Raw genomic sequence first — 8,802 nt, 5'->3', positions numbered from 1 at the left:
TAGTTGTTGTTGTTAATTTACGTCACACTAGAGCTGCACAATGGGCTATTGTCGACGGTCTGGGAAACATCCCGGAGGATGATCCGAAGACATGCCATCACAATTTTGATCCTCTGCGGAGGGGATGGCACCCCCGCTTCAATGGCCCGACGACCTGCGCGCGAAGTCGAGCACTTTACGGTAGCACAGTTTAACGAGGACCAATATCGCACACCCTCGGTCCCTACGCAGGCTGATCCAAGTGGTCACCCACCCGCACACTGACCGCAGCCAGTAATGCTTGACTTCGGTGATCTGCTGGGAACCGTGTCTTAACGATCAGTCCACTGCTGGACTATAAATATATATATATATATATATATATACGGGGAGAGATTTAACTAGATCAAGGATCAAATGTGAAAAAGCCAAAGTCAAAGGGAAGAGCGGATAAAGAAACAATTGGCATCTATGTTCTCAATCTTATGTAGTTCCATTTGTTAAAGCAACAGTTAAATTTATTTTCACTATTATGTAAAGGATTGTTAATACTTCCACAGTTGGTCGGAAAAATTCAGAAAGGTATGTCATTTTCTTTTATATTTTTTCAAAATCAGAATAACAACAAATATCATTCTAAATAGTAATTTGATTATCGCACTAAAGGTAAGGTAAATTTCCGTTACTAATTTTAAATTTCTGCAGTAGGACGCACATTAAATATTACTCCTGTTTAACTTAGGGTCTGTAGATTTGAAGGCATGATGAAGTGATACATGGAAGATGAATTCATCAATATTTTTTGACAGTCATGACATTAATGGTAATATTGTATGGCTTCTAAATATATATATTTACTACAATACCTTAAATAGAATTTCTTATTAAATTAAATGTGATAATATACACATTTTTTCTTCTTAGTACATATTTAAAATTACTTTTTGCACTTTCCTTAAATTTCTGGAGACATATAAAAATTTATCAAGCATTTATCAAATGAATCTCTCTCTCTTCAAATTTGAAAATTTGAAATAAAAATATTTGTCTCTATGCTGATCTATGAAGAAAAATGTAAGCTCGTACAAAGGTATAAGAAAAGGGAATACTCATTCCCCTTTTGCTTCAATTAAACAGAACTTTGAAGTCTTTAAAAATTCCAACATTAAAATTAAGAGCTACGGTGCCCCGGAGGATAAAGCGTTAGCCTCCTAATTGGGTGAACCAGGTTCAAATTGCAGCAATGGCTGATTGACACGAATTCGGATTCCGGCTCACATCGATCACAGAGCAGACGTAAAATATCCTCAGTTATATCCTTTCGGGCTAACCGTGGGAGATTTTCTTGGCTTACGTAAATAACGTAAGTAAATTACGTCAAGTAACGTAAATTCAGGTCAGTTCTATCAAAAAGTTCTCCAAGGAGGCTGGTTAATCCTATTCCTCGATCAAGGATTTCTGGGCTGGGTTCAAAATTACAAGGGTATGAAACAGATCTTTGGTAGTTGTAAACTATCAATGATTAAAAATTGGGTCGTTTGTTCTTCACCGGTTGTAAAATAAAATAAAGTAAAATATGTAAATAAGTTTTAATTAGATATCAATTTAACAATTACGGATCGATTCACCCAAAGTTCTTAATCAACTGATTTAAGAAAACCAATGTGCAGTAATGATAACAAATGTATTAAAATATCAATCAATACCTTTAGAGTACCTGTGTGATAACAATAAAGATTGCTATGAGAAACATTTTCTAGTTGCAATTATTAATTCTTAAAAAATAATTTGCTTGATTTCTGAAAAATGATTTACTTAAGACATTTTTCGATTGCTGCTCCCAATCTTAAAGTTTCGGAATTATTTAATTGCCTTTCTTGCACTTGTTTATTGAAACAATTCAAGTATTGGTTCAAATTATAATAGTAGTTTTAATGATATAATAATATTAAAAAAAATTTCGAGCTTTAATGTAATAGTATATATTTAGGAAGTAAGTATTTGACATAAATACATATTGTGTACAACATTTATTTGAAATAACAGAAATATGTTTGTATGTTTAAAATATTTTATCACCAAAAAAATTTTATCAAAATATAAATGTTCGAAAAAAGCTGGATTATTTCACACAGCTAAAATTTGTTGCAATATTTTCAACACACTTTAACTACAAACATAATGGTAAAATTGGAAAACTATATAGAATTAAGCAAGGTAGGCAAGTAAGTAAATACAATAAGCAAGCAAGTGAAAAATAAGCAAAGCATGTTTTGTCACAAAGAACAAATTATCACCGAATATAATAGGTTATTAATAATAGGTAATAATAGGTAATTTATAACTGAGCTGATAGGAGAAACATAATGTCACTATATATAAATTGTTCCGGAAAGCATTTTAAACATGTTTATGGTGAAACAGTCTTTATGTAGGAGATACGATGTCTTTTGTTTTGAATTGATATGTAGTAAAATTTCAGCTACATGATAACTTGTAGATTACCTATCTACATAGATTACCTAATTGTAGATTATCTTTAGTTAAGTAACTCTTTAAATTACCTATCTGGATGAAATATTAAGTAATAGTTTGGTGTAAAATCCCAATCTTTAAGAAAATGTGTCTTATCACTATATTGCTTCAAGTCTTTTAACTTAAATAAATGCCGAATATTAAAAATATATATACATTTTTGCGGCTTATCAAAAGTTATTAAATTTATGGAGCAACATGTTGAGGGGCCTTATTTATTTCCATAATGATAAGCCTTCTTATTTAATTATCATATTTCAGCAGAGTAGATTAGAGTTGTTTTAGTTAAGTGCAATACATAGCGTATTCAAATAATGTAATGCTCTTCAAATCAATCTTTCAATGTACAAAGAAATTCTAGACTACAACTATGCTCTGCTGGAGTCCCTATTTCAGATTGGTATCTTTCTACACACAGAAACTTTTGTGATGAAATAAAATTCTAAAGAAACCTAAAGAAACTTTTACGAATTCTAAAGAAAAGTCTTTTCACGTTCGATGCGTCACTGAAATCGGGGAAAATTCTGTTGTGGTGATGGATCGTTTGAAACACCAACCGCCTGGTGCATTTCACTAACATGAATAAAATAGTAGAATGGACATTTAGAACTTGAGAGAGAAATCGTGTATTGTATCATTTACTTATACGCTTTGTATCTGATTTATAGAGACGCTAAAGAAATAAGATTTTTTAGAATATGCTATTTGTAATATAAGTAAGAATTCATGCAATGGAATTTATATAATTTAAAATAGTGTTTGTAACTTAAATTAAATAGCAAAATTGACATTTTGAGCTTAATAGAAAAATCATGTATTCTATCATTTACTTTCATGCTTTGTATCTGATTTATAGAGACGCTAAAGAAATAAGATTTTTAGAATATGCTATTTGTAATATAAGTAAGAATTCATGCCATGGAATTTATATAATTTAAAAAAATTTTGCAATTTAAATTAAATAACAAAGTGGACATTTAGAACTTAAGAGAAAAACCATGTATTCTATCATTTACTTTAATGCTTTGTATCTCATTTATAGAAACGCCAAAGAAGTAAGATTTTTTATAATATGTTACTTGTAATATAAGTAAGAATTCATGCAATGGAATTTATGTAATTTAAAATAGTGTTTGTAACTTAAATTAAATAGCAAAACATTTAGAGCATAATAGAAAAACCATGTATTCTATCATATACTTTAATACTTTGTATCATCGCATCCCCACTGCCTAAACAGGCATACGACAAAAAAAAATGCTTTGCATCTGATTTATAGAGACGCTTAAAGAAATAATATTTTTTAGAATATGCTATTTGTAATATAGGTAAGAATTCATGCCATGAAATTTATATAATTTAAAAAAGTGTTTGTAATTTAAATTAAATAGCAAAATGGACATTTAGAACTTAAGAGAAAAACCATGTATTCTATCATTTACTTTAATGCTTTGTATCTGATTTACAGAGACGCCAAAAACGTAAAATTTTCTAGAATATGTTATTTGTAATATAAGTAAGAATTCATGAAATGGAATTTATGTAATTTAAAATAGTGTTTGTAACTTAAATTAAGTAGCAAAATGGACATTTCGAGCTTAATCGAAAAATCATGTATTCTATCATTTACTTTTATGCCTTGTATCTGATTTATAGAGAAAGAAATAAGATTTTTTTGAATATGCTATTTGTAATATAAGTAATAATTCATGCAATGGAATTTATGCAATTTAAAATAATGTTTGTAACTTAAATTAAGTAGCAAAATGGACAAAATGGGAAAAAATTTCGCGCCATTTAATCAGAAATTTTTGCTTTAGATATTATTAATCATTACAGCAATTATTCCATGGTAAATGTCTGCGATATGTTCACCAACTTCTGGTACTAAAAATCGTACTACTACACATACTTCTGTTCTGTACGCATCCATTCTTAAAAAAACATACATTCATTTTAAATGTTCTTATGATAACTGATGCTCTTTTCTGAATTAATTTATAATCATGGAAAGTGGCGCCTTTATTGCTATTAAGCATGTCTCTATTAGGACTCCCTTGGATAGGAAAAGTAGGTGCTTCTCAACGAAGTTGAAAAATAGAACGAAAAAACACTCTAAAATCAGGATAGCCCAATATTCCTGACCTCAGGCAAAGGAAGAAATATTTAATGTAATAAAGAAATAAAGGTATGTTAATGCGAACAAAATAAGTACATAACTCTCTTATGTCATGCTTGATATGACATATTCCATTATCCTTGTAAAATGGTATTAAAATTCAGACTCTTAACATCTTTTAAATCTAGAAAAAGCCAGCAAAACGCTCAAAAAGGAATTCTAAAATACAACTAGTTTTCCTTAGTTATAATTTAAAATTTTCTAAAAGGTTTTCAGAATATCAAAGAGGTTTATGAGAATTCTAATGACTTGCACCTCATTAAAGAAGGAGAATTAAGTTTCTTTTATGAAGAAAAATTTTAAAACTTCTTAATTTCTGACGAAGTGATTAAATCTGGTTCCATTCTCTCGATGGGATACCATATATAGACTTCTCTATGCAAAAAAAAAGAAAAGAAAGGAAAGTTATACTTTTTCTCATTTATGAAATTTGTGACTCAAACGAAAACACTTTTCTATTATACTAACGAATTTTTGAAAATATTACAAATAGTATAGTAGTATTTTCTTTGCTGTATGAAATTCGGATGTTTTACATCAATTCCAGTTATGATAGTCAAAATCTATTTTTTTTCTCATTATTCAAATATCCTTTTTTATTGTTCATAAAATTATGTCATACATGATAAATCATTTCAACGTATAATCTTTATTAAATTTGAAGTAATTGACGCCTTTCTATTCCTTGCAACTTTTTTCCTCATTTGTTAAAACTGAGTGTATAAACATGTGTTTAAATATATATAATGCAAGAAGAAAATTAAACTAAATTAATAAGTACCTTTAATCAAATCCTACATAAAAGTTAAGCATTTTAACATGTGTTTCTGTATATTCTGAGTACACATAAAAATTTTAAAAAGCATATAACACTTACTCATTATAATTACAATAAAGAACAGTTAAAATGAATCCCATTTATTTCATGTAATATTTATCATGATTAAGATAACGTCATACTTAAATCTAAATAACCAGTCATTGAAGTTAAAAATTTTGCTCTAAAATAAAACAATGCGACTGCCATCGGCCACCGAATTATTTAGTTTTAAATTAGTGTTATAATTTTATTATTCAAATTGTTTTTGTTATGTTGGTTTTATTTAACATGTGTTCCTGTATATTTTGAATATACGAAAAAATAGATAAAAAAACATTAAAAAGCATACAACATCTACTGAATATAATTACAATAAAGTAAAGTTAAAGTAAATCCTATGTATAAAAAGGATAAAAAACTATTCCATGAATTACAAAGCTTTTATTGCAATAAGTACTAGTTAAAATATATATCCTATGTATTTTAAGTAACAATTTATCATGATTAAAATAACGTCATATTTGAATATGAATAACCAGTCATTGAAGTTAAAAGTACATTTCTAAAATGAAACAATATGACTGCAATTGGTCACCGAATCGATATTTTCATTCAACTTCAAAGTCGTCTAATTACTTACACTTTCTGTTATGAAATATTCCCCCTTTAGATTTCAATTGCTCTCGATAAATTTTTGCGAGTTGCCAGTCTTAATAAATAGGTTGCATTCATTTTAGTATAAATGAAAGAACAAGCAATTGTAAGCGTCATTTATATGAATATTTATTTGCAAGACGCAGAGCAAAATCCGTAAGGCATTTTTTTTATATTTTGTTATTTTTAACCTTTCGGTACAAACTCTTGTTTTAATAGAAAGAATTTCAATAAAGAATTTTGAGAAAGAATCTCAGAAAGAATTTTAATCGGTCAATGAATCGATATTTTCATTCAACTTCAAATTCTTTAAATTGCTATATTTTTGTTATGAAATATTTCTCCTTTAGATTAATAATTATTTAATAATTATTTAACTGCTACCAATAAATTTTAGCGTAATCACGGTTTTATTAAATAGGAAATTTTTATTTTAGTATGAATGAAAGAACAAACATGTCAGTGAAATTCAGATAAATATTTATTTGTGAGACGGATTTTCTATCAAAATCAATGTGAAAAGCTTTTTTTTCTAATTTTGTAAACTTCAACTTTAATACAAAGCGTCTTGTTTTAATAGAAGGAATTCAAATAAAGAATTTTGAGAAAGAATTTCAGGAAGAATTTTAATTGATCATTGAATCGATATTTTCATTCAACTTCAAATTCCTTAAATTACTTACATTTTTTGTTATGAAATATTTTCCCTTTAGATATGAACTGCTTTCGATTAAATTTTACGAGTTCCTAATCTTAATAATTAGATTGTATTCGTTTTAGTAATAAATGAAAGAACAAGCAATTGTAAGTGACATTTATATAAATGTTTATTTATGACAGATTTTCAATCTAAATCAATACATAAAGCATTTTTTTAATATTTTTAACGTTTAGATAGAGCATTTTGATTTAATAGAAAGAGTTTCAATATAACTAAACTATTATTTTCTTTTAAAATCTGCATCAAAGTTAACAATTTTAACATTTGATTCTGTATATTTTAAAAGCACAAATCAGTCATCGAAAAGGATAAAAAACTATCCCATGTATTACAGCGCTTTTATTGCAATAAATACTAGCTGAAAAATATGCTATCTATTTCAAGTAACAATTTATCATGATTAAAATAACGACATGTTTAAATCTGAAACATTAGCCTTTGAAGCATGATTCGAAAATGGAACAATATGACTGCTATTGGTCATCGAATCGATATTTTCATTAAACTTCAAAGTCTTCAATTTGCTCGTACTTTCTGTTTAAAAATCTTTCCTATTTAGATTTCAACTGTTCTCGATAAATTTTAACGAGTTTCAAGACTTATTAAATAAGTTACATTCATTTTATTATAAATAGAGGAACACGCATATGAAAGCAACATTTATATAAATATTTATTTTTTAGAATGATTTGCAATCTAAATAAAAGTATAAAGCAGTTATTTTCTAATATTTTGTTGCTTCCATTCAATAGACTCTCGTGTTTTAATTGAGAGAAACAAAGTTATTTTAGTTTAAGTTAAAATATGTTTGTTATTTTTATCTCTCTAAACCATTTAAATTATTTTCAAATTCATATCGTTGTTTGAAAAATAGTATAAATCAAGTGTTTTAATTAATGTTATTGTCCATGTTATGTAACTGTTGTGTTTGTGTAATGGTTACTTTAAAACTATTTTTCGACGCAAATGAAGCTTCTTTGAAAAAAAATAATAACCTATAAATATTATAAGCAAATTAAACAATTTTAATAAATATAAAAAAAATTAATAATAATAGAGCAGTCTGAATTTGTGTATTAAATATAAAATTAAATATTGTCAAGTTTCATCTAATTAATAATAGTTCACCAAATTGGATATGGATATTTACTCAAAAGAAATTTAAAATATTTTCTAATCGATTTCTATCAAAAGTATTCTTTCTTGAATCACTGGTTTATGAATAACTATATAAATAAATTATTATATAAATAAATTATTATATAATGAATAATTACATAACAAATAATTATGTAATGAATAATTATATAATGAATAATTATATAATTATAATTAATTGTTAGCTAAGGCATGCTTTTATTAAAAAAATCATTATATTTGAATGAACTGACTGAATGCAAATTTCATTTAAAATAGAGTTATCGTTATACAATATTTCGCTTAAAAACTGACTTCAATATTTTTTTTATAATCCTGCCGAGTAAGAAGGTGAAAAGTTAAAGAATGAAGGTTGCAAATTGTTTAATCCACGAAAAAAAGTATTATCAAAGTCTGACAAATCACTATTCTGGAAAGTCACTATTCGGGTGTTAAAAATATCAGAACTGATTTCGTTTCTGGAGGAAATAGAAAGAAAATAAAATACAATTATAAGAAAAACCAACAAGTTCCAATCAATCAGTAACCAGACAATCTTTGTTGTTTTGTATACCAGCCTTTTTGTTGAGATTTGTTTCACTACGAAGTGAGATACATAATTTGAGATTCAATTTATACTTAAGCCAGGAAAATATGCCTATTTTCAGCTTCTTTTACCACACAGATTCTATAAATTACTATTAAAGGTGATATTTACAGTACGCTACGCATAAAGTAAAAAAGTATATATATAAGTAAATAATAAGAGTATATATA

The 8,802-nt window shown here is 27.0% G+C and overlaps 1 protein-coding gene across 2 annotated transcripts in view; it reads left to right on the top strand.

Moving 5' to 3' along the window:
• Positions 1–8,802, top strand: part of LOC122269323 (muscarinic Acetylcholine Receptor, A-type) — a 219,859-nt gene that overhangs the window by 88,926 nt on the left and 122,131 nt on the right. Inside the window, exon 3 of one of the 2 annotated variants that reach the window (XM_071188208.1) lies at positions 722–802. The exons of the other annotated variant lie outside the window; for it this stretch is intronic. The gene's annotated coding sequence lies outside the window, so the exon portion shown is untranslated. The remainder of the gene's footprint in view (positions 1–721; positions 803–8,802) is intronic. 2 annotated transcript variants of the gene reach the window in all.

Source organism: Parasteatoda tepidariorum, chromosome X2 (assembly GCF_043381705.1).
Source record: "Parasteatoda tepidariorum isolate YZ-2023 chromosome X2, CAS_Ptep_4.0, whole genome shotgun sequence".
NCBI classification, from domain to species: Eukaryota; Metazoa; Arthropoda; class Arachnida; order Araneae; family Theridiidae; genus Parasteatoda; species Parasteatoda tepidariorum.
The sequence above is the reverse complement of the archived record's forward strand: the minus strand, read 5'-3'. Positions and strand labels throughout refer to the sequence as shown.